Genomic DNA, 27,910 nt, shown 5'->3' with positions numbered 1-27,910 from the left:
GTTTCGCTAGTAGGCCTTCGTGCCAGACTTTGTCAAATGCTTTCTGGATATCAAGGAAAACCGTTCCTGTGTCTCTTCGTTTGTTGAGACCTATGGTGGCTTGTTCTATGAATCGAGTGAGCAGTTGTGGGGCAGAATGTGCGTTCCTAAAGCCAAACTGCTCGTTGCGAATTATACCTTTTTCCTTGATATGCCCTATTAACCTTTTCAGTAGTATTTTCTCGAATACTTTACTGAGGGCGTCCAGAAGGCTGATGGGTCTGTAGTTGTTGGGGTCTGACTTGTCTTTGCCTGGTTTTCCAAATACGAGGATCCTAGCCCTTTTCCATTGTTCAGGGTAGTATTGTAGTCTGAACATTGCGTTGAAGATGCTGGTAAGTAGTGTTAGGGCTTTGTGAGTTAATTTCTTAATTATTATGTTCTGGATCTCGTCTGGGCCTGGCGCCTTCTTGGAGTTAAGATGACCTATAATCCACTTAATTTCGTGTATATTTGTCCTCTTAACCTCCGGCTTAGGTGCGTTTTCAAGGAATTCTGCTACCTTTGCCTCAGTTTGCCTGATGAAGGCTGGGTCAGATGGTATTTCGTTTGGGGTGAAAGCCGCCTCTATGGAGTCCGCTATGATTTCGGCTTTGTCACGGTTCTCGTATACCGGGCCGTTAGGTCCCTTGATGGTAGGGATGTTGTGTGGTTCTCGCGTGAAGTGTCTCGCTAAGTTCCACACTGGCCTGGTGTTGGTGTCGAAAAGTTTGAGGTGGTTGTTCCACTTTTCCGACCTGTATTCGAGTAGTTGCTTTTGTATTTCCGTGTTTAGTTCGTTTTTCATCTCGCGGTCTTCGTCTCTGTGATGTCGAGCCCAGTTACGCCTGTGGCTGTTGCGTCTGCGTATTAACTCTTTTATGTGCGCTGGAATCTCGAAAAGAGGTGTTTCTCTGTGTTTGCTTAGCGGTATGCTCGCAGTTGTGGCTGTTTGAATTGCTTCTACGAGGGTTTTGACTGTTTCGTCAATTTGGGCTGTGCTGTCTATTTGCATGCCTTCGCTTCCCTGTAGGAGTGTGTCTAGCTTGCGTTCGAATTTGCCCCAGTTGGCTGCTTTATAGTTGAGCCGGCGTCTGGGGTTTTTCTCATATTCCTCTGGGTTCGCATCTAGTGTAAATATCACTGGTTGGTGCCTCGACCCCAGGTCGTTCACTACCTTAATGCTATGCCTTTGAGGAATATGTCGCAATAGGGCTATGTCAAGTATGTCGGATACGTGATCGTTCGGTGCTAGGAACGTGGGCTCACTGGGGGCCGTTACCACATAGTCCTGGGTTAGCATGTGGTCATACAGCCTTGTGCCCGCTGGGTTTGGTTTCAGGCATCCCCAGGTGGCGTGTTTCGAGTTTAAGTCGCCTCCTAGCACTGTGTTTCGATTTAGCCCTAGTACTGTTTCTATGTCTTGAGTGTTGAGGCTTGTCGGTCTGGAGTATGCTGCTATTACATTTATGAGTGTTCCTTGCACTGGTAGGGCTATTCCACATGCCTCTAGCGTGACCAGCTCTGGTATGTCTACCTCCATGTGCTTGATGTCCTTCCTTACCAGGACTGCCACTCCTCCAACTTTGTTAGCCTTATCGCTTCTGTGCATTTTGTAGCCTCTTATAGTGAACTTCCTCCCCGGAGGGAGGAAGGTCTCTGTTAGGAGAGCTACGTGTATTGAGTTCGCGGCTAGGAAGGCTTCGAGTTCATATTTCCTAGATCTGACGCCCTGGCAGTTCCATATTAGAACTCGAAGCTCCTGCGTGTTATTGTTATTATTATTATTATTATTATTATTATTATCTTCGTGGGGTTGTTCAGCCATCCGGGGTTAGGAGTTCGGAGATTGCATTAGCCAGGTCCCTTAGCCAGGGGTAGGGGAGCATGTTGGCCATCATAACCCCAGTGGTTATGGCTACCGACAGGTTCAGGTTCGGAAAGAAGGTTTTCAGGATTTCTTCTATCCTTTCCCTGAACGCCTTTACTGCCATGTTCCCCGCTGGCTGTTGTGCCTGTATCTGTGTTGGTGAGATTGGTGTGGTGAGAGGTGAGGGCGAGGGGGGTGGTGGTGCGGATGCCGGCTGACTATCGGCAGGTTCTCTGCGGGGGGTGGAGCTGGCCTGGGGTGGGCCTTCTAGTAGCTCGGGAAGTGCTGGCGTGGACTTAACCTGCCTTTGTTTGGTTTCCTGGGGCTGGGCCTTCTTGTTGTTCTTACTTGAGGTCTTAGCTCGGACGGTGGTGGGGGCTGGTTGGGCTGAGGGCCCGTGGTTTTGCTTGCCTACCGTCCGTACGGGCTTGAAATTTAAAATGCCTCCGCCTGATGGGCGCTGGTTGTCTGAAGGACCTTGCTTTTGGCCCTTTGTGCCTGACGGGCCTGCGAGACCTGAAGGGTCCTTTGTACCTGATGGGCCTGGGTTCTTCTTGCGTGAAGCGCCTGTGCCTGAGGGGCCTGCTTGGGCCTTAGGGTTGCCACGCTTATTACCCTTTGGCCCTTTGCCTTGATGGGCGGCTTCGTAGTCCTTGCGGCTAGGACAGTCTTTAAAGTTGGCCGCGTGTTTTCCCCCGCAGTTAGCGCACTTAGAGTACGCGGGGTCGTTGCCGTGGGGGCAGTCGCGGGACAAGTGGGAGGCGGCGCATCTGCGGCATCTGGGCTCCAGTCGGCACGCCGCCCCTGGATGACCATGCCTCTGACACACTCCACATTGGGGGCCAGTGGCTGGGGGGCGGTATGGCTCGACCGACACCAGCATGTTCGCGAGCATCCGCATTTTCCGCAGATTGTCCGCGTCTGGGGTGTCCGCCACTGCAACTAGGAATAGGTTGCCCTTGGCTGGCCTATTCCCTGCCCGCATCCGCACAACGGAGAATGCGGGGATATCCTGAGCTTTCAATGCAAGCTGGATTTCGTCCGCATTACTTCCGTTAACGGGGGTCCTCACTACGAACCGCTTCATAGTGCTATTGGGCAATATTCTTACAAATGTAATATTCAGCCGTTTTAGCACCTCGATAGCGGTTTCGTAGCTCTCAAAGCTCGTCATGTGCAGCCGAATCGCTATATGTGCGTCTACTCTCGGCCTAGAGAAATAATATTTTCTCTCTTCATGCGGCAGCTTTTTGAGGAGCTCCGTTTCGAGTGTCTTGGTGTTGGTGGTGTATACCGTAAGGGGCGGGGGGGTTGACCCCTTACGGGTGATCTGTTTCTTTTGTTGTGGTGGTGGAGGTGGGCTCTGACGAGTCTGCCTCTTGTGTGTGGAGTGCTGGGGTTGGGTTGAGCCGATAGATGTTTCGGTGCTACTATCGACTCGGGTACTTGGCTTATTTCTCCCGCCTGCCTGGGCCTTGCGGCTCAGGGGCTGGGTTACTTTTCCTTTCCCCTTTCCCTTCCCCCTCTTCCTCCCTTTTGCCTCCCTGAAGCCGTCACCCTGGTTTCCCGGCTGGGTGGCTGGGACCTCGGGTTCGGTCACCCCGTGCTGGCTGGGTCCCTCTCCCTCGGAGCTCTCAGATTCGGCCTCCCGGGATGCGCCTGAAAGGTCGATCACCAGTGGGGCCTCGTCCGACTCCGAGTCCGAGTTTCCGGCTCGCCCGGGTGGGGGTTGGACTGTAGTTGGCGCCATCTGCCGAGTCCGTTTCCCCCTCTTATTCCTTCCCTTGTGCGCTGTTGTCTTCGCGCTCGGGTTTGCGGAACTGGGTCCCGCTTTCCCGGCGTCCGACTGGCTGACCACTGGGTTGGGTTCGAGGGTTCGGTTCGTGTTGGGGGGAGGAGTAGCCTCCATTTTGTTTTCGTGTTCCTCCTCAGCCGCTAGCTCAGTGGAGCCATACGACTGTTCCTTCCCGTGTTCGGGTTCCGGCACATCAGGGGCTAGCCCCGGTTCCCGGTCGCCCGAGCACAGCGTCACGCACTCCAGCTCCGCTTCCAGGCTTCGCCTGCTCTTATTTCGGGGGTCAGCCCTGTGGCTGGCCGGCCGATTGGGGAGCGGCTGCACTGGTATGTGCGAGCTGGCTTGTACTGACGGGGTGGTAATCGGAGATGTCGTGGTGTATGTAGTAGTGGTGGTGGTGGCGCACGCATAGTTACGCACAGCTTGCCCCGTCAGGTAAACGTTTCCCGTCAGGTTTATTTGCTGGGAGTCAGGGGTAAAGTCTGCTCCCAGCTCCTGCACATTTCGTTTCCTGCTCTCGGAGCACGCTAGGCGCTGAGTCACCTCCAGCTCCCGCTCGGCCGGGTCATTGACCCGAGCGAGGACTGGTAGCGACAAGCTATGCGCGCTTGTAGCATTCCACTCTGCAGACAAGTGCAATATATTATTATTAAACAATATATTGCCAGTTGGGGTATTTGGCGGGGGGCGGCGCTGTGATAACTGCGCTATGCCCTCCGCTGATGTACTGACGGCCGTAGAGTGGTCAGAGTGCCGTAATAACGACAGCTCCTCACTCTCCGTCATTTCTAGAAGTTCTCGGAGTTTTGTCTGTGTGGTTCCAGGCTTGCCAACAAATTGCTCTTTCCGAAGCGTGACATTGCTCTTTTCTGAAGTACAAGCCTGGTTCCGTGTGTGTAGCTGTTGGGACATACGAATTCGAGCTAGTAGACGCGGGATGATCCGTTGTTAAGCGGGTCCCTGGCCTACAGATTCCCTATCTAACCCTAGGTACCGAGAGGCGGTAACCGGCTGGGACAGGTAGTGTATTCTCTCGAAGTTCTCGGTGAAAGGAGAGAGAGAGCGCAGCGAGAGGCACGTACGTGCTTCCCCTACGACAGTCAGCTCGTCCTTGTCTGCTTCCGAGGAGTCATTGATGGACATTAATATACTGCAGTAGATCTTGGGCTGATGTGAAGCGAGAAACTATTGTAGACTGTTTCCGCAAGCGGGATGTTTAAAAGGTGACTCAGGAGCTTCAGAACACGAAGAGGAGGAAGACACACTTGTTCCTGAAGAACAGCCGGAGTATCAGCAGCATATTAACTGCGAAGCTGATTTTGAGGCTAACATAAATGTGGACTCTTACGTTACAATTGCCGAGCAAACCCTCCTGCCGAGTAAGAACTGCACCATCAGCAGACAACGCGTTAAGTGCAGTGGCTATTCCTCCATCATACATACAGAGTCAGTCGAATGTAAATGACAGTGTTTCCACAGCAGTAAATGTCGTTGAAAAGTATGTAAAAGAAAAGAAGGATTAAAAAATGAAATAGCGTATGGCTTTTAGTGCCGGGAGTGTCCGAGGACAAGTTCAGCTCGCCAGATGCAGGTCTTTTGATTTGACTCCCGTAGGCGTGATGAGGATGAAATGATGATGAAGACGACACATACACCCCGTGCCAGAGAAATGAACCAATTATGGTTAAAATTCCCGACCCTGCCTGGAATCGAACACGGGATGCCTGTGACCAAAGGCCACCCCGCTAGCCATTTAGCCATGGAGCCGGACAAAAGAAGGGTAACAGTAAAAGTACAGATGAGAGTAACGGATCTTTTCCAAACGTGTTAACGGAGGTATGTTTCTTGTTTTACTGCTAAAATGATACTATAATAAGGGTTACAATTAAAATGATGCCGTAAATAGAGTTTGTTTGTATATTTTAAATAATGTTAAAAATAATGTATTCAGTATAAGCCCGTAGATATATATCGTGCTCAAAAGTGGTATTCTCTGTATCTCGAAATTTCGATATGTCGAAACATATTTGCTCCCGAGGTGATTCGAGATATCGAGGCTTCATTGTAATATTATTTTGTTATCGTCCTCTTTGTAATACTGTCAGTTTGCTATGGTGTGCAGCTAGCGGAACAATACACTCTAAAATTTAGTGAATTCTCATTCTTCTGAAAGGAGAAGACTTAAGTCCAGGTTCCTTCCACAGAAATTAGTTTCATGAGTGACAAACGAGTAGGTACGCATCTGCGTAACTTCGAATTACGGAAAACAACTTTTACATCTGGGCTTGAGATTTTGGAATTCGGGAAATAGAACTTCGAGTTATAAAAATTACATAACATGTAAAATATATAAGATTCCATCGGGAAACCGACAATTCCTTCGAGATATCGAAAATTCGAGTTATGGATGTTAGAGTCATAGTTTAACTGTAGCCTGTAGCTTCGCTAGATCTATTATGTTAGCAAAGTGACAAACGCCGGCTAGTACCATTTTTATCGAATGTTATCGCTGAAACTGTTCTAGAAATAGAATTCCTTTTACATGGGCTTAGTCAAGGGGGAAAGGGTGTTACTGGGAGTAAGAACTCCCCTCCCCCATGGCAATATTACAAAAAATAAATAAAACGAAATGAACAAGAAAGTAAATAAACATTCAGAGACATTATTGTAGAACCAAGAGATCTCTTGAATCTATTTTCTAAGCAGCCTCGAAAGTTCGTTTTTATATCATAAACTGGACATTCCATTCGCTGTAAAACGGTTGACCTTGATCGTATTGTTCTGTATTTTAATGTAAGATTTTGTTGTGTACTTCAACATAGTTTATTTGTATCAGTGTCCTTATAATGCAAGCGCGCACCACACAAGCACCTTCGTTGTGTTCTATCATAATTTTGTATTTATCGGCCGATTTTTACCCTGATCTGAGGGCTGGCTGCGGGTCATTCAGCCCACGTCATTACAATTGAAGAGTTCTGTGACGGGGAGACAGTGACCCCGGTGAATAACGGCCGAGAGAATTGGTCGCGCTGACCACGCGGCTGAACAGCGGTCGTTTGGTAGGTCAAGGCGCATCAGCGCTGTTTGGTTGGCATCTCATTATTAGCAAAGTGTACATAAATATCTGTGTATTAAATGGCCAAGTCATCCCAGTACACTGGTGGTGCACGACTGTTTCTTAATTCAGTCGTTCAAAGGCCGTCGTAGTGCAGAGTTTCTTTCGTCAGTAGGAGTACAGAGGTTATTCTCAAAAAATGTCGGTTTCCCAACCTGTTCTGTCAATAACCATCCCTTGCTGCCACTCACAACTATCAACAAGGCTTTTGAAGTAATTAGCCAGTTCTGAGAACCCAACTGAAAGCGAAGATGCGATAACAAAGGCATCCTGTTTATCTAAACACTAAATACTGAAGTTTCGAGCCTGTTTTTAACTCTCGGCAGTGAGTAGGCCTACGATGGACGGTTGAGTTGTAAATTATTTGGTCCTAGGATCGAGATTATTTCTTTTTGTCGTGACGGTCAGCGTGTTTTGGTACTATAATTGGGATACGCATTTATTGAGAGAGAGAGAGAGTCATATATGTGTATTATTTTAATCCCTTCGGATTTGAAAACTAATTTTTGTATATTCTTCTTCTTATTATTATTATTATCGATACTGTGCATTGTAATAATATACAACCTTGTACTTCGAAATAATCTTGTACCTTTCCTTATCAGTAAACGAGGGGCCCATTTTCACTTTTTGCGGTGGGGCCCCGAGCTTCTTAGCGTCGCTACTGCTCAGCGATAATGGTGTTCTCGAGGAATGAACACATGATGACGATGAGCTGAAAAACTGTGCTCACAGCTTGTGCAATCAATGACAAATCATGTGAAAGAACTTATAAAACACAAAGGAGGACATATTAGCTATTGGAAGGTATTAAAGGTGTGTATTATGTAAATAAATGATAAAATGTGTAATTTATTGCCGCGTTCAGATTAATTCGCACGGGACTGTAAAGCTATAAAATACCAGTAAAAATAACACACTATTAAACAAATAATCACACGTTTCGTTTATCAAAGAACATTCATATTCTATCGCTTCACACTTGGATGAAATGTAGAATAATTTCTTTTAAAATTCTGTTTATACCTTTAAATGGTTGGAAGTTAGGTGCTCCTCTCTCTCCGCGCTAGTTCAACAAAGTGTGCAAGGTGGTGTAATGCAACACATCTCTAGCTACGTCGCTGAGCCTATTATTTCGTACACTTACTCTGCTGTGCAACGCTTACTTCATATTTAGCAGATTCCTAACATTTGAACACTAATCATAAAACCGAGCGACTTGGCCGTGCATTCGGGAGATAGTAGGTTCGAACCCCACTGTCGGCGGCCCTGAAAGTAGTTTTCCACGATATTTCGTTTCCACACCAGGCAAATGTTAGGGGTTGTACATTAATTAGGGCCACGGCCACTTCCTTTCCGCTCCTAGGCCTTTCCTATCCCATCGTCGCGATAAGACCTATCTGTGTCGGTACGACGTAAGGCAACAAGCCAAAAAAAAAAAGGCAAGAATGATGAGCTCGTACTGATACAGACCAAGACCTGAAGTTAAGAACGAAAGGACCAAGCTCGGGACAGCTCGATACGTCTGCATGGCTTTGAATCAAACTACGAATATTTCTATGCCGCTTTCCAGTGACCTCAGGAAATGTGTGATAACGCGCCCGAGTACAGACGAACGCGAGGAAGTAGTGATGAAGGCGCTTCGCAGCTGTGTTAAACAGGAACTACAAACATGTTTGTTTGTTTGTTTATTAGTTTGGAGGCAGCACCATTACATTTAGTAATCAGTCAGCACTCGTGAGGCGCGTAGTCAAGTGCTGTGGCGTGTGATCGTGTGCTCTCTTCATTTCGAGTGTGATCATTTTACATTCATTTGGGTTACTTTCCTGATTTCCGCGAGAACACAAAGTAATATCGTAAGGATTTAAACCTTCCATTCCTTCTCTCTATTAAAATGTTATAATACATCATTGACTGAAATCGATTTGATTCCATAGTATATGCTCTTCGTTTCGTATTGTTTTTAGCAGTTGAGTTTAAGGGGGCGTGGCATGTTCTGAAGTCTGTAAAGTGTGACAGAAAATTGTGTGTATAGTTAAGGAATATTCATGGGTACAGAAGCATAGGACAATGAGTGCGACCACTGCTACCTCCTAACAGCCAAAGGAAAGAGGACTTACGGGGTTGCGTGACTTACTTCTATTTCTTCACATGCATTGAAATCAGAATTAGAAATCAGATGTGAACGCTGTTGGTAACAACAGTAACTTCGTCAACTCGAATCTGAAGAGCGAGGAAATTCGCACAGTTCATGCGAATATGGGCATTAGGTTGTTCATATGAGGCATGAACATGAAAGCAATTGTATTCATAGTGCCGGTATTCTGTCGTCCTCTCTGGTGTAGTGGTTAGTGTGATTAGCTGCCATCACCGGAGGCCGGGTTCGATTCCTGGCTCTGCTACGAAATTTGAGACGGGGTCTACTCGGGAGGTCAAATGAGTGGAGGGGGGTTCCATTCCCACCTCAGCCATCCTGAAAGTGGTCTTCCGTGGATTCCCACTTCTCCTCCAGGCAAATATCGGAATGGTACGGTACGTAACTTAAGACCATGGCCGCTTTCTTCCTTCTTTCTTCCAATATTTCCATCCCCCCACAAGGCCCCTGTTGAACTTAGCAGGTGAGACCGCCCGGGAGGGGTATTGTTCCTCTTTCCCAGTTTTATCACTGACCCAAAGTCTCACACTCCTGAACACTGTCCTTGAGTCGGTAGAGATGGGATCCCTCGCTGAGTCGGAGCGAAAAACCAACCCTGCAGAGAAAACGGATTAAGAAAGAAAGAAAGAAAGAAAGAAAGAAAGAAAGAAAGAAAGAAAGAAGGAAGGAAAGAAATAATGTAGTGATTACAAGTCACGAGTAATTCAATTACTTGTCAACTCTGGTTAACCAATTTGTATAGCGCCACAGCAAGTAGTGGAGACTTTGCACGTGCTGTAAAGGTAGCAGGGGTGTGTGTATATATATATATATATATATTTGTTTACTTGCCAAGGTCATGAACACTGAGTTATGATTCATCCGCTTGACGTGCGCATTCTTCAGTCTGACAGTCTCTTCAGTGTCAGTAGTATAATACAGGGATTCGGCAGCCACCTTCTCTTCCGGCTCTCGGGAGAGGCCTCCGCCTCCCGCGGGAAATTTGAATTTTGGCGCGAGATTTAAATTTGTAAACAAAGCCACGTGCTTTTTGACAGCTGTCATCGACAACAACGCATCGCTAACCTCACTGCTGCCATCTTGACGGGCCTAAACCTCAGTGGTACCAACTTAACCTAACTAGCGCGAGATTTGAATCGGTAAACAAAGCCACGTGCTTTTTGACAGCCACGTGCTTTTTGACAGACAACAACGCATCGCTAACCTCAGTACTGCCATCTTGACAGGCCTAAACATCAGTGGTACCAACTTAAACTCACAAGCGCGAGATTTGAATTGGTAAACAAATCCACGTGTTTTTTGACAGCCACGTGCTTCTTGACAGACAACAACGCATCGCTAACCTCAGTACTGCCATCTTGACGGGCCTAAACCTCAGTAGTAGAAACTTAACCTCACTAGCGCGAGATTTGAATTTGTAAACAAATCCACGTGCTTTTTGACAGCTGTCATCCGCCATCTTTAAACTACAGAGCACTGTGCTGCCCTCTTTATCGCAGTAGCTGCGAATTCGTCACCTGTCATCGGCAGTGCTGCCATCTTGGCGGGTATAAACCTTAGTGCTACCAACTTAACCTCACTAGCGCCAGGTTTGAATCGGTAAACAAATCCACGTGCTTTTTTGACAGCTGTCATCCGCCATCTTTAATCTATAGAACACAGTGCTGTCCTCTTTAGCTACTTACCTTTGAAATGTGGTGGCGGATAATTTGAAAAATGTTTTTTGACAGCAGCCATCTTTGAGCACCGTGCTGCCCTCTTTAGCTAGATACCTTTGAAATGTGGTGGCAGGCAATTCCACGTGACAGCAACCATCTTTGAGCACCATGCTGCCCTCTTTGTGGTGGCGGTAAATTCCACGTGCTCTTGTTTGGAAACAAACTCACGTGCTTTTTTTCTGGCAGCTGTCATCCGCCATCTTGCATCACAAACCTCAGTGCTGCACTCTTTAGCTAGATACCTTTGAAATGTGGTGGCGCCGGTTTGAAAAATTCTACATTCTTTTGTTTGGAAACAAACCTATGCGCTTTTTTGACGGCTGTCAACCACCATCTTTAATCCAGAGAGAACAGTGCTGCACTCTTTAGTTGAAATGTGTTGACAGCAAATTCAACGTGCTCTTGTTTGGAAACAAATCAACGTGCTCCTTGACAGCTGTCATCCGCCATCTTTAATCAACAGAGCATCGTGCTGCACTCTTTAGTTGAAATGTGGTGGCGGCAAATTCCACGTGCTCTTGTTTGGAAACAAATTCTACGTGATCTTCAGCTGTCATTCACCATCTTTAATCAAGAGAGCACCGTGCTGCCCTCTTTTTGATGGCGGATAATTTGAAAAATTCTTTTTGACAAGCAGCCATCTTTAATCCAGAGAGAACAGTGCTGCCCTCTTTAGCTACTTACCTTTGAGGCGGTTAATTTGAAAAATTCTATTTGACAAGCTGCCATCTTTAAACAAAAGAGACCGGGCGAGTTGGCCGTGCGTGTAGAGGCGCGCGGCTGTGAGCTTGCATCCGGGAGATAGTAGGTTCGAATCCCACTATCGGCAGCCCTGAAGATGGTTTTCCGTGGTTTCCCATTTTCACACCAGGCAAATGCTGGGGCTGTACCTTAATTAAGGCCACGGCCGCTTCCTTCCAACTCCTAGGCCTTTCCTATGCCATCGTCGCCATAAGACCTATCTGTGTCGGTGCGACGTAAAGCCCCTAGCAAAAAAAAAATAAAGAAAAGAGCATCGTGCTGCTATGTTGCGGGTAATTTTTACGTCACAGCTGTCATCCACCATCTTGCATTGCTAACCTTAGTGCTGCCCTCTTTAGCTACTTACCTTTGAGGCGGACTATTTGAAAAAATCTATTTGACAAGCTGTCACCCGCCATCTTGCATCGCAAACCACAGTGCTGCACTCTTTAGCTGAAATGTAGTAGCGGATAATTTGAAAATATTCTGTATTGACAAGCGGGCATCTTTAAACTACAGAACACCGTGCTGCTGTCTTTATCGTAGTAGCGAGCAATTTAAAATCTAGATGCTTTTTTCTAACAGCACCGTGCTGCCCTCTTTATGGTGGTGGTAAATTCCACGTGCTTTACAAACCCACGTGTTTTTGACAGCTGTCATCCGCCATCTTTAATCAAGATAGCGCAGTGCCGCACTCTATGTAGTAGCGGATAATTTGAAAAATTCTTTTTGACAAACAGCCATCTTTATTCAACACTGTTACCGCTATCTTACATCGCTTACCTCGGTGCTACACTCTTTAGTTGAAACGTGGTGGCGGTAAATTCGAACAAGTGTAATCATACATCGGGGGAGCTAGAGTAAGCACGTGCTGCAGTGATGACGTCATCATACATGTTTAGACTTGTCCGTTTTCTTAAGAGTAACTCGGTGTAAAGGAATGCAATAAGTATGCATCATAAAAACAAGAGTTTGCATGTGCTGCAGCGATGACGTTATTGTAGGTGCGCATGTTTAAACCCGTTCGTTGACTAAAAGCTTTAGTCTTCGAGAAACAGTGATAGAGAGTGGAGTGCAAACATGACGAAAACATTAATAGTTGATGTGCAAGGCTTTAAAGTAAACGCAAACAAATTTGTGTTTAAAGAGGTAGCTGTGTTAGATTGCAGTGTGTTGTGGGCACCAAAACTTGTTAGTTTAGTATTTAGCCCACCGTTCCCTTACTGTTTGCAAACAGATGAAGATAAAAAGCAGACTCAGTGGATTGAAAACAATTTAGGTTTGAAGTGGGAAGAAAAAGGAATACCTTATCGTTTTCTACCTTTAATGATGAATGCACATTTGTCAAGAGCAGATCTTGTTCTTTTAAAGGGTTGTGAAAAGAAAGAATGGTTGCGTGATTTTCTACCATCATCGTGTGAAATTATCGACATGCATGAATTGGGGTGCCCATCATTTAAAACTCTTCCGGAAGAGCATAGTAGAGAAACAAGTAAACAGTCTTTACAACATGTATGCATGCTCTTTGATTGGTTGTGTTGCAGTGCATGCCGGGAAGTGAAAAACATATGTAAACTGCAGTGTCGAAATAACCTCAGTGTAAAAGAAACATTTGTAGAATAAAGACATCATGTCATTTCTAACATATACTAAGTGTAACGCGGTTGAAAAAGCGATCGTATTATGCATGCAAAAAGAAACTAAACACTTTTACTGAAGGCATTTTTGGTTAATGTAGCTGCGAATGCTGTAAAGAAGATTTGGGATAAGGTGCCTCGTGAGTGGACTCAAGATCCTGTTTTGTCAGAGGTTCAAACGTGTAGTTTACATCATGAACACGTGAGTTTAGGTAGAAGGCCTTCTGTGAGACAGTGCCGTATATGTCAACTAATTAAACTGTATCACGGACCTAAAACTAACGAGTTGTCTTCGCTTATAAACATTTATCATGGCTGTGGAGAAAGTAAACAAGGAAAAGGTGAAGAAACGTGCTGGGAAAAAGATGAGGAAGCATGTTGGTCGTGGACTCATCAATAAAATGATTGATCTTCTTTTCTTCATGCTTCATCTCCCCTGCGGCCCTAGAACACGTTCGCCTGACACGTAGTTACATGCTGCCCGCATAGAGTATATCGTGTAGCTGTTGAAATCTGCTTCGTAAAGTTATGCTGCGTGTGTGTGTTATTACCTAGTGCTTTAGCTGCTCAGAAGATAGCAGCACTTGTCGTTGTTGGTGCAATAAAACGAAAACTGAGTGACAAAGACCGTAAAATAAACAAAGGATGAAAATGTATATATATATATATATATTCTAAAATAAATATGAATTGTCAAAACATATTACAGGTGTTGTTTAATCCTACAGCATGTCCTAGTGACTTAGAAGAAAGGAAACGTAGAGGATTAAAAGAAAACACACATAAGATTTAAAGTACATCCTCTTTATTAATCCATGAATTAAAGCTGTTATTAAAATCAAGCCATTTAACATACAGTTTATTGCCACGACGTCGAATAACACGTTCAACTAAATAGTGATCAGGATATTTTGTTTTCTGCAGTTCTTCGATGTAGAATCCTCCTTCAATAGGCTGTCCTCTGAGATCGCGAAGTAAATACGTAACTGGATTAGTAAGCTTAACACTTCTGATTTGAAAAATTTCAGTGCTCTAGTTAGGTGTGCATCCTTTTGCAAAGATAGACTTGTGTTTGCTGATGCGAACAAAATCACCTTCTTTAAAGCGATGGCGACGTGGATCAGCTGTTTTAATTACAAGATGAATAGCATTTATACGAGGTGTATTCTTTGTAACAAGACGTGGCTTTGTTCCGATAGTGCGATGAGGTGTATCGTTGTAGGTAGATAAAAGTCTAGGTAGCAGATCAATTCAACGCTATGAACCTTGTGCTGTAAATTCTCGCCACATCATTGTTTTGAGTGTACGATTAAAGCGTTCTACAACACTTGCCTTGAGATTGCTGAACGTAGAGTAGTGTTGAATGCCAAGTAACTTGAGGTAAGAAGAAAAATCCTTGTTGTAAAACTCTTTACCTTGATCAGTTTGAAGAATCCTTGGGCAGCGTTTCGATTCTTCATCAATATGTTTAAATGCTTCTTTAACTTGAGCTGCTGTTTTAGAACGCACGGGTTGTGCAAAAGCAAACTTCGAGTACACATCGATGACAATAAGTAGATACTTATACCCCTTATTACTAGAGGCATATGGAATCATTTCTACAAAGTCTGCTTGCCAGAGATCATCTTTTCCTCGTGTAATAACGCGCCTGCGACAGTAGGTGCGACGTGCTGGTTTATGTAACTCATGTGCGATGTTTACCTTTACAGGTGAGATCTTCTCTTGACGAGCCATTACAAAATAATGCCGGCATAACGTAGTTCTATTTCTATTTCTAGAATTTCTGATCCGTGACCAGTGTGACCAGCCTCTTGCGATGCTCTTAAAAGTTGTAATCGTTCAACGAGTAAGTTTGGGTCATTCCAGTATCTTACATCCACATACGGCAACAAAGGCTTGTAGATAACATCAAGACTACGTGCAGTCGGAAACAGCTTAGAAATAAACTCACGATACTTGAAATCTTATTCGCATTTACAGCTTCTGTTCTCTTGTAATTACGTCGTGTTGCGTCAGTAGCAAAAAGTATTGCTTTATATTTTTTAAGATCATCTTGTAAAATTATATCCTTGTCAGGTATTCGTGAAAAAAGAAGTTCTAAGAGTCCTTTCGTAGGTTTATAGGTAACACAATGAGTTTGTTGTTATTAATCTTAACATTTGAATTTCCTATCCAGAAACAGTCATCTTCGTAGCGAATACCATAGGTAGTGTCAGTTTGTCCTGCAAAACGTTTTTCTATATAAGGTGCAAAGAGAGATCCATAGGTATCTTGAATAAAAGTTCTAAACTGATTGCGATACTCTGGTGTAATCATAACCTCAGACAGAGATGGTAGATTTTGCGTCGATGTAGTAGGTGTTTCAGCAATAACATCTGTAGTTAAAAACTTAACACGCTTAGATGGTGATGTATCATTAAGTTCTTCTTCTTCCTTATCTTCCTCTTCTTGATCTACATCCTGCTTCTTCTCTTCCTTATCTTGTTTATGCTTTTCTTCTTCTTCTTCATGCTTCTCTTTATGATATGATGTTTGCATAGAAGCAAGACTTGAAGTAGACTGCGGTAATGAACTAGAATTAAAATTTCTTTGAGTGGTGTACTTAGTTGTGTTTTTAAAAATAAATCCGTGTCTGCTTGAATACGTGTAAGCTCTGTAAATTTCCGTCGAATATTGTTTCGAGCTTGGATTATATGTTTTGTGATCTCCTTGCTAGATGTTAACATGATGATGGTTTTTAATCAAGTAGTTACTGTAATTCTGTGTTAATGCATATAAAATGATCGAAACCCATGCGATATCGTCCATGCTGTACATCACTTTCTTTATCAATAACTAAAAAGCAGTAACGGTGTAATGACCAACATTTAGCACACATACGTTTAAAGTCATCGAATGTCATATCAGTGTTAACATGATGGTTATACACATGTCGCATGTTGCGCTCATCTTGCCGAAAAAGCACAATAACATTTGCGTTGTCGCTTAGGCACACGAGAATAGGTTTGGCACAAATAGATGCAATCAACATATTTATGCCGACCCATACTAAAGAATGCACGAATATCGTTTTGCTGTTCTGTTGCAACATCATCAAAGATCAGTTGAGAATTAGGAAGCACATCGTCTGGTGATGGTACTTGCTCATGCGAATTAAATTTAAAATATCTTATTCCATCTTTAACTAGATCGTGCATTACAGTTTGTACAATAGTATATAGCGGTTGATAGAGTGACTTTGCGAAAACGTAAATATTCTCGAAACGTACACCTTTTACAGAAGTAATAAGTGTGAGTAAAAGATTTGTTTTCCCGCATCCCGACGGACCTGATATAATACATCGAACAGTAAAAGGAAACAACGTTCCATGACGTTTTCATGTACTTGTACTAGAACTAGGTAAGAGATGTGGTACAATGTCGGTAACAGGTAGCGTGTCTTGCTGCTTTATAATCTTCATGGCAACTGAATCATAAAGTACGTAATAGTAATATATATATTAAACGAAACAAGAGGCAACGGTTAGTTTATGATTTGCTCTTGACTAGTAAAGTCGGGTACGGCATGGTGAAACAACGATATCCAAACGACATGAAGAAGAAGAAGAAAGTAAAAACTGTTGGATGGAAAGATGTTATAAAGGCTGCGCAAAAAGCTATTCGAGGGGAATACAATCCTCGTCTAGCTATTACTAAGGCGTTACGCGCAGCAAGAGCGAGAATTTCTCCAAAGTGCAGAGCAATATTTAGTAAACGTGCACGAATTATTCCTGTACCAAAACGAGGAGGATTTCTTCCTGCGCTGTTTGCTGGCTTAGCAGCTTTAGGGTCATTGCTAGGTGGTGCTAGTGCTGTAGCGAGAACTGTCAAAGCTGTACAAGAAGCGAAACAACAGTTGAAAAAGAGTGAACGTCATAACAAGACGATGGAGGCAATTGCGTTACGAGGCAAAGGTGTGAACATGAAGCTAGCGCCATACAATAAAGGGCTTGGTATCTACATTTCTCCAAAAAACGTCTACTGAATGCACTGCCACATCGAGCTCTAACGCATGATGAAGTTTTTACGTTTGCTAAACAACTAGGAATTCATTATTTTCGAGGAGTGTACATGCACCCACGTGAACGTGAAAGTGCCGTAATTAACTTGGACGACAGTCGTGGACCTGGAACTCATTACGTTGCTTATGTAAAACGTAAATCTAAAGTATGGTATTTTGATAGCTATGGAGACTTACCTCCTCATTTTGAGCTCATGCGTTATTTCGGAAGCAGTGCAGACATTGTTTACAATAAAAACCGTGTGCAAAACTTTAATACACGCATATGCGGACGATTATGTCTTATGTTCTTATATCAAACCCAGACAGTAGAGAAAGTGCATTAGTGTCTACGTGATGACGAACAGTGAAAGAACGTTTGCTGTACGTGGAGAAGATCTGAAACAACCGTCTATTTTAATCCACCAATCGAACTTGGCTATCAGCCGCATAGTCTTGGACTAGTATCGTTTGAAAGCTACAATAAAATCTATAATGTGCGTGATGGTGTAAACAAGTTCTATTACGATGAGTATATGCTAATACTACCCTCAGGTAGTTCTACAGTAGACGATATTCACGACTATATTGAAAGTACGTTATTTGATCAGTTTGGGGAATATAGTTTTAGTAATCATAATTACCAGTTCTCAATCACTATAATAAACATTACACATAAATGTGTTATTGAATCATCATTTAAGATTGACTTCAAATCACATCCTGATTCGATTGGACCACTGCTTGGATTTTCATCGAGGGAGCTCCTACCGAACGTACGTTACGAGTCTGATCAACCTATAAAACTCTTCGATGATTATAATGTGAACATTGATTGTAATATTATTACAGACTTGAATAGTAATCTACAACCTTCGCACGTCCTGCACGACTTTATTGTTACAGAGGAACGTGGATATACTATTTGTGAGAAACCAGCAGTAGTTCTTTATCATCCTGTGTCTGTAAAACACATTAGCAACATTACTCTTAGACTTGTAAATAAACATAATCAGCTTATTCATTTAGATCAGCACGCGTACGTAGCTTACAAACTACATCTTAAACCAGTATGAAAACCATCTATAAAACACGGTGTACATTCCGAAGACATACTACATGTGTGCAGAGACTCATCGAGTTAACAGATACCCATAAGCAGATACTCCAAGATTTAGGATATACACTACTACAACAGAATGGAAGAAATGCTAGACATTACGAATACAGTAGAAATTCGTGAAGGTGTAGTACGAAGTGAGCTTCATTAATATCACTTTTTACGTTTGGATTAAATAACAATGATGAAATTCTTTTTATTATTAATCAGCAAGATGTATACACCTTAACACATGAAAGCTACCTCTATATTGAAGGACGACTAGAAAAGTCGGGTGGAAGTGGACCAAGCACTTCACAACTAAACAACCGTGCTCTAGCTTTTCTCTTTTCTGAAGCGCGATATGAAGTAAATAATGTTGAAATAGGTCGAACGAAGAATGTTGGTATTACAAGTGCAATGAAACTCTACCCTTCTTTCTGTGCTGAAGAAAGTAATCTTTTGCGGATGGCTGGATGGTGTCCAAAAGCTACTAACAACTGGATGATTAATGAGGATGGAACTTTTACGGGTATGTTATCACTGAAACATATTTTTGGATTCGCAGAAGTCTTTACACGCATTATAATCAACGCAAAACAAGAGCTTATTCTAATCCGTGATCGAAGTGATTACAATTCTCTTAAAGCAGTAGAAACACCAGTAGAATCGGAAATAACACTACATCGTATACTGTGGAGGATTCCACATGTAACCTTATCTGATCGTGAAAAACTTCGATTGCTCAAGATTGTAGAAAATGATACACCATTATCTATACGTTTTAGAAGTTGGGAGCTGCATGAATATCCTGTTTTACCACCTACAAACAAGCATAGCTGGGCTGTTAATACATCACGTTTTACTAAGAAGCCCTTGTACATTATTTTTGGATTTCAAACTAATCGTAAATTCAATCACGAAAAAGATAGCTCACTGTTTGATCACTGTAAATTAAGACACGTTAGACTATATCACAACGGAATTACGTATCCCTACGAAAACATAGACATTAACTTTGAGAAAAATAAGTTTGGGATGCTCTATGACATGTTTTGTAAATTTCAATCATCGTATTATCAGAAAGAAGATCGTCCGCTATTTACACCTCAAGAATTTAAAAATAAAGCACCGATTGTAGTTATAGACTGCTCTTATCATGAAGAATCTATAAAAGAATCTCCAGTTGATATTCGTTTAGAATTTGAAACATCTGAAAACATTCCTGCTAACACAGCAGCCTATTGTCTTATTATTCATATGAGTGATATAACTTACCATCCGCTAACGAATATTTTTATGAGACTATAAATAAGAATAGCTCTTTATCATTTTCATTAGTGTGTGCTTCGACATCGTACGCTATGGAACACAACTGCAAATGTGCATGCTCATACGCAACATCTTATTTATCTTACACGAGTGAGTGAGGCTATTAAGATCTTCGATGCCAAAACATCTTATTCAATACTTACCACCGGGATTTTTATCTACGTACGCTGCCTCTTACGTACATCAATTTTGGGGCATCATTCCTCTACACAGTAAGATGTCAATCGAAGTAGCTTTATGCAGAACTTGTCAACGATATTACAAGCATCGAGGAGAAAATGATGATGATGATTGGGATGGACCAAATCCGAGGATTGAACACTGTACACAGTGTATGAATGAACTTTCTCTAGTACCTCATGATGATGATGATTCCGAAAAGGAATAACAACAAGGTAAGAAGTATATGATCTTCTCTGTAAAGCATAACATACTTAGTATAATATATTTCTAAATGTTCTGTTTAATTTGAATGTTGCAGGAGGCATTTCAGAAGCATACGTTGTTAAGAAGCATACCAACCTTGTCAGCAGCAAAAACGAACACTGTTGTAGTACATTTTAAATAAATATTTGATCGCATTCAAAAATGTTGTACTTATTGCATTGCTTTACACCGACTTACACATAAGAAAAACGATCAGGTCTAAACATGCACAATGATGTCATCACTGCAGCACGTGCTTAGTCTAGCTTTCCCGATGCATGTTTAAACTTGTTCGAATTTACCGCCACCACATTCCTTTACACCGACTTACTCTTAAGAAAACGGACAAGTCTAAACATGCATGATGACGTCATCACTGCAGCACGTGCTTACTCTAGCTCCCCCGATGTATGATTAAACTTGTTCGAATTTACCGCCGCCACATTTCAACTAAAGAGTGCAGCACCGAGGTAAGCGATGCAAGATAGCTGTAAGTGTGTTGAATAAAGATGGCTGTTTGTCAAAAAGAATCTTTCAAATCATCCGCTACAACATAGAGTGCGGCACTGCGCTATCTTGATTAAATATGGCGGATAACAGCTGTCAAAAAAGCACGTGGGTTTGTAAAGCACGTGGAATTTACCACCACCACAAAGAGGGCAGCACGGTGCTCTCTAGATTGAAGATGGCGGATGACAGCTCTTAGAAAAAAGCATCTAGATTTTAAATTGCTCGCTACTACGATAAAGATAGCAGCACGGTGTTCTGTAGTTTAAAGATGGCTGCTTGTCAAAAAAGAATTTTTTCAAATTATCCGCTACCACATTTCAACTAAAGAGTGCAGCACTGAGGTTTGCGATGCAAGATGGCGGGTGACAGCTTGTCAAATAGATTTTTCAAATAGTCCGCCTCAAAGGTAAGTAGCTAAAGAGGGCAGCACAAAGTTTAGCAATGCAAGATGGTGGATGACAGCTGTGACGTAAAAATTACCCGCAACATAGCAGCACGATGCTCTTTTGTTTAAAGATGGCAGCTTGTCAAATAGAATTTTTCAAATTAACCGCCTCAAAGGTAAGTAGCTAAAGAGGGCAGCACTGTTCTCTCTGGATTAAAGTAGGCTGCTTGTCAAAAAGAATTTTTCAAAGTATCCGCCATCAAAAAGAGGGCAGCACGGTGCTCTCTTGATTAAAGATGGTGGATGACAGCTGAAGATCACGTAGAATTTGTTTCCAAACAAGAGCACGTGGAATTTGCCGCCACCACATTTCAACTAAAGAGTGCAGCACGATGCTCTGTTGATTAAAGATGGCGGATGACAGCTGTCAAAGAGCACGTTGATTTGTTTCCAAACAAGAGCACGTTGAATTTGCTGTCAACACATTTCAACTAAAGAGTGCAGCACTGTTCTCTCTGGATTAAAGATGGCGGTTGACAGCTGTCAAAAAAGCGCATAGGTTTGTTTCCAAACAAGAGAATGTAGAATTTTTCAAATTGCCGCCACCACATTTCAAAGGTATCTAGCTAAAGAGTGCAGCACTGAGGTTTGTGATGCAAGATGGCGGATGACAGCTGTCAGAAAAAAGCACGTGAATTTGTTTCCAAACAAGAGCACGTGGAATCTGCAGCCACCACAAAGAGGGCAACACGGTGCTCAAAGATGGCTGCTGTCACGTGGAATTGTCTGCCACCACATTTCAAAGGAATCTAGCTAAAGAGGGCAGCACGGTGCTCAAAGATGGCTGCTGTCAAAAAGCATTTTTCAAATTATCCGCCACCACATTTCAAAGGTAAGTAGCTAAAGAGGGCAGCACTGTGTTCTATAGATTGAAGATGGCGGATGACCGCTGTTAAAAAGCACGTGGATTTGTTTACCGATTCAAATCTCGCGCTAGTGAGGTTAAGTTGGTAGCACTGAGGTTTAGGCCCATTAAGATGCCAGCACTGCGGATGACATGTGACGAATTTGCTGCTACTGCGATAAAGAGGGCAGCACGGTGCTCTGTACTTTAAAGATGGCGGATGACAGCTGTCAAAAAGCACGTGGATTTGTTTACAAATTCAAATCTCGCACTAGTGAGGTTAAGTTGGTAGCACTGAGGTTTAGGCCCGTCAAGATGGCAGTACTGAGGTTAGCGATGCGTTGTTGTCTGTCAAAAAGCACGTGGCTGTCAAAAAGCACGTGGCTTTGTTTACCGATTCAAATCTCGCGCTAGTTAGGTTAAGTTGGTACCACTGAGGTTTAGGCCCGTCAAGATGGCAGCAGTGAGGTTAGCGATGCGTTGTTGTCGATGACAGCTGTCAAAAAGCACGTGGCTTTGTTTACAAATTCAAATCTCGCGTCAAAATTCAAATTTCCCGCGGGAGGCGGAGGCCTCTCCCGAGAGCCGGAGGAGTAGGTGGCCGCCGAATCCCTGTATTATACTACTGACACTGAAGAGACTGTCAGACTGAAGAATGCGCATGTCAAGCGGATGAATCATAACTCAGTGTTCATGACCTTGGCAAGTAAACAAATATATACATATATATATATATGTCAAAAAGCACGTGGATTTGTTTACCGATTCAAATCTCGCGCTAGTGAGGTTAAGTTGGTAGCACTGAGGTTTAGGCCCATTAAGATGCCAGCACTGCGGATGACAGGTGACGAATTTGCTGCTACTGCGATAAAGAGGGCAGCACGGTGCTCTGTAGTTTAAAGATGGCGGATGACAGCTGTCAAAAAGCACGTGGATTTGTGGATATATATATATATACACACACCCCTGCTACCTTTACAGCACGTGCAAAGTCTCCACTACTTGCTGTGGCGCTATACAAATTGGTTAACCAGAGTTGACAAGTAATTGAATTACTCATGACTTGTAATCACTACATTATTTCTTTCCTTCCTTCCTTCTTTCTTTCTTTCTTTCTTTCTTTCTTAATCCGTTTTCTCTGCAGGGTTGGTTTTTCGCTCCGACTCAGCGAGGGATCCCATCTCTACCGACTCAAGGACAGTGTTCAGGAGTGTGAGACTTTGGGTCAGTGATAAAACATGGGAAAGAGGAACAATACCCCTCCCGGGCGGTCTCACCTGCTATGTTCAACAGGGGCCTTGTGGGGGGATGGAAATATTGGAAGAAAGAAGGAAGAAATCGGCCGGGATCTTAAGTTAGGTACCGTACCATTCCGACATTTGCCTGGAGGAGAAGTGGGAATCCACGGAAGACCACTTTCAGGATGGCTGAGGAGGGAATGGAACCCCCTCCACTCATTTGACCTCCCGAGTAGACCCCGTCTCAAATTTCGTAGCAGAGCCAGGAATCGAACCCGGCCTCCGGTGATGGCAGCTAATCACACTAACCACTACACCAGAGAGGACGACAGAATACCGGCACTATGAATACAATTGCTTTCATGTTCATGCCTCATATGAACAACCTAATGCCCATATTCGCATGAACTGTGCGAATTTCCTCGCTCTTCAGATTCGAGTTGACGAAGTTACTGTTGTTACCAACAGCGTTCACATCTGATTTCTAATTCTGATTTCAATGCATGTGAAGAAATAGAAGTAAGTCACGCAACCCCGTAAGTCCTCTTTCCTTTGGCTGTTAGGAGGTAGCAGTGGTCGCACTCATTGTCCTATGCTTCTGTACCCATGAATATTCCTTAACTATACACACAATTTTCTGTCACACTTTACAGACTTCAGAACATGCCACGCCCCCTTAAACTCAACTGCTAAAAACAATACGAAACGAAGAGCAAATACTATGGAATCAAATCGATTTCAGTCAATGATGTATTATAACATTTTAATAGAGAGAAGGAATGGAAGGTTTAAATCCTTACGATATTACTTTGTGTTCTCGCGGAAATCGGGAAAGTAACCCAAATGAATGTAAAATGATCACACTCGAAATGAAGAGAGCACACGATCACACGCCACAGCACTTGACTACGCGCCTCACGAGTGCTGACTGATTACTAAATGTAATGGTGCTGCCTCCAAACTAATAAACAAACAAACATGTTTGTAGTTCCTGTTTAACACAGCTGCGAAGCGCCTTCATCACTACTTCCTCGCGTTCGTCTGTACTCGGGCGCGTTATCACACATTTCCTGAGGTCACTGGAAGGCGGCATAGAAATATTCGTAGTTTGATTCAAAGCCATGCAGACGTATCGAGCTGTCCCGAGCGTGGTCCTTTCGTTCATAACTTCTAGTTCTTAACTTCTTAACTAGTAGTGTCTGTTAGTTTGTTAGTGTGTACTCAAATACTAAATTATTTTAATTGTATAATCACACCATACTTCTATTTAATTGTAATAAATGCGTAATATTCTTCCTTTCGTGAAAGTTTTATTGCGTAGAGTAGTACTGGATCAAAATATTTAATAAAAACTATTATTACCGCCTTAAATTGGTAAACTCTCAACTTTTACCTCTCTGTCGATTTTCGCCCAGAGAGCATCAAAAAACTCACCATTTTGTAGCTTGTTCATACAAAACTCCTCGCAACGATCGCTGATCTTACCACAGTCTCTAATGTGGAGTCCTCCGTATTTAACACCACTTCTTCTTTTTGTTCGGCCTGGTGACGCCGCATCTTTACTTCTACATCCCGCCGCGTTAAAAAAAAGCATCAATTACGTAGGTGGATGGTCCGCCTTAAATCAATATAAATAATTAATATTTATTATGACTGGGCGGACCATCCACCTACATATTTGTTGTTATCAAGTCAATACGGATCAAATACCGGCCACTACGGTCAAGATTATTAATAGAATTAAAAAAGCATATCGGCTGACGCCTTCCCATCACCATCATGCCCAACTGCATACTTCACGATGTCGTGCTCACTTACTCGGATGAAGAACTTTTCCACAACTTTCGCAATAACTGCTTCCCGATTACCAACGTATCTCGGGTGCAGGACAAATGTCTTCCCACTCGTCGGATCCTCGTTCAAGTTCCAACAGAAGATGCCGTACAACAACTGCTCCAAGACGGTGTGTACCTCGACCTCTCCACGCATCGTGTGGAACGTTGCCGTTCATATTTTGATGACGCTTTTGAGCCCCTCGCCATACCCATGCTACCCAAGGACTCTCGTCTCCCCTGACATCGCTCTCTTCCTACAACCCCCGTCACCACCACCACTTCAACCATCACAACCACCACCAACACTTCTGTCCATGCTTCCTCTACTATTACTCTAACTACTACCGTTATGTCCCATTCCTCCCTACTTATGACGTTTCCTCTCCCCATTCCACCCTCCCTTACTCAACAACATGCAACAAACCAGCCGCCTGCTGAGGAAAATGCGGCCGTTCAAGATACAGCGTGCCCACCTCTCCACCATCACCGCCGACAGACCAGCATACGAACTACAGCTGTGTTGTTTGCGGCGTGGATCCGAATCTCTCAACTGAGGTCATCGTCCACGAACTTCGCCTGGCAGGGATCCCCGTGCGGCGGGCGTTCAGGATCCACAACGCCGATGGACCCACATATCTTGTGCGCCTCCAACTTCCGACGTCTGCAGACAATCAACTCCTCATTGTTCATGGAATCTATCTCCACGGTCGCCACCATCGAGTAGAACCCTCCCGCTCACCTCCCCAACATTTGACCCAACCTACATCACCTCGTCGGCGTCCCTGACCTGCCCCTCCTCCTCCACTTACTCCCAATATGCGGTTTCATCAACGAGCTAGGGTTTCATCCACCCCCACCCAATTACTTTCCCCACCTCCTCCCCCCACCAGAAATTCTTCGCCTACTGCTCACATCCCTTATAAACTTCTCCTCTTTCTATCACAACTTTGCACTTCACCTTTTCAATACCCACCCTCGTACTCTCCTCTGAATTTTCAATCCTTGCACACATCCCCTTAAATAATATCCACGCACACACCTCCTCATTCCTTACTTCGAATTACCCTCCTCCTCACACTATCGTTCCTTCTCCAACCAGCCGAAACTCCTGGCCAGGCTGAAGGCTTAACCTTCAAGGTGACCCGCCCCTCCCCTTCAGAGAGGGGAATGAAAAGATAGGAAAAAAAGAGCTTGTTTCTTCAGTTTTGATGTATATAATCCTCCACCTCCACCCCCACCCCCACCCCCACCCCCGTCCGCTATATCCCACAAACCCGGGTACTGTTTGTTGCCTGTATATTTTTTGCCCCCGCACTCTTAATCCCCAATCGCCGCTAATGTTAAAGAACCCATTCATATCTGTCTAGCAAATGAGGAATTGGACATTTATGAGTTGTTCTCTTCTCGATATTTGCTAAGAGATTAGTCTGTAGAGTTATTGGAGTGCTCTACATACGAGGAGACATACTGCAAGTGAGAAAATAGTTGCGCATCGTACTCTGTAGTGTCGCCATGGCTTCAAACTTGTCGCAAGATCAGGATCAGCCTCGCCATCAAGTATTATTCTGGGTATATCTGGTTCGAGATGTCTCGAATTGTGGTGGTGGAAGTACTACTACTCTGTATCCCAGAGAGGTGGAGGCGCTGTATAGCGTATTGCATTTTACGTTTCTAACAATTAATACTTTTTTCAATTTGCTTTACCTCGCACCAACTCAGATAGGTCTTATGGCGACGATGGGAGAGCAAAGGCCTAGGAGTGGGAAGGAAGCGGTCGTGGCCTTAATTAAGGTACAGCATTTGCCTGATGTGAAAATGGGAAACCACGGAAAACTATCTTGAGGGCCTGCCGTTCGATGAGAAAACTGTATCTGCTAAGAACGTGTGCAGGTTGAGCACGAACTCCACCTACAAACTTTCCGAGATTGTTCAGGAATACCTTCTGAGTGAAATGAAATGGCGTATGGCTTTTAGTGCCGAGAGTGTCTTAGAACATGTTCGGCTCGCCAGGTGCAGGTCGTTTGTGCGACCAAAGGCGAGCACGCTACCTTCTGAGTACTGTATATTGGTATAACGGCCTCGAATTGTCCGGTGAATCATTCGAGTAAGAATGTAATTACGATTTATTCGGTTTGTTACCCCCGCCAACCTGATTTTGTGAGAATACCTTCACGACAGTGAGAAAGCAATAACCAAAACGTACAGCACAACACACAGAGCAATGCTACAACCCTCAGACAAAACACGTACACTTTTATCACAGTGTAGAGTAAACAGTGTTTTAAAGGTAACGACTCCGTGTCTGCCACGTTTACGAACTGCTGGGGGACGTAATTCCGACACGGTGGTGTCTGTCAAGAACTAGCATATAGGACGGACGTTAAAACAACATTATTTGATGCTTTCACGACCCGTACTTGTAGGCATGATATAGGCTTTTGGGCTTATGCCAAGTCAAGAAATAAGGTGAAATCCTTTACGCTTCACAGAAAACTTTGCTCTGCGTCTTTAGAAGAAAATCTCGACTATTCACGAGGAAGATTTCTCCAAGAATGAAATTTTAATATTCTGTGTGCTGATTCATTCTGCATATCTTGGATATCACTTTGTCGACTACAGGCGGATAGATCGCTAGTTGTGTCACTAATACATTTCTTAATACCAAAAGTAAGCAAATTCCCTGGCATATTTTTAACATTAAGATTGTCCGGCTGCATGGCTAAATGGTTAGCGTGATGGCCTTTGGTCACAGGGGTCCCCGGTTCGATTCCCGGCAGGGTCGGGAATTTTAACCATAATTGGTTAATTACCCTGGCACGGGGACTGGGTATATGTGTCGTCTTCATCATCATGTCATCCTCATCATGACGCGCAAGTCGCCTATAGGAATCAAATCCAAAGACCTGCACCAGGCCTCTCCAGAGGCGACCCGCGAAAAGAAATTTTAATCTAAAGTATATTAAACTAGATTAAAATAAAATTTTGGATATCACGACAGTAAAACGAGCATTAATTTAGACTCTGAGTGTGAACTTGGGAAGAGACAATACTCACTACGACAATTCTGTATCGAGAACCGGATAGACAAAAAAT

Source organism: Anabrus simplex, chromosome 1 (assembly GCF_040414725.1).
Source record: "Anabrus simplex isolate iqAnaSimp1 chromosome 1, ASM4041472v1, whole genome shotgun sequence".
NCBI classification, from domain to species: Eukaryota; Metazoa; Arthropoda; class Insecta; order Orthoptera; family Tettigoniidae; genus Anabrus; species Anabrus simplex.
Note: the sequence above shows the minus strand (reverse complement) of the source record.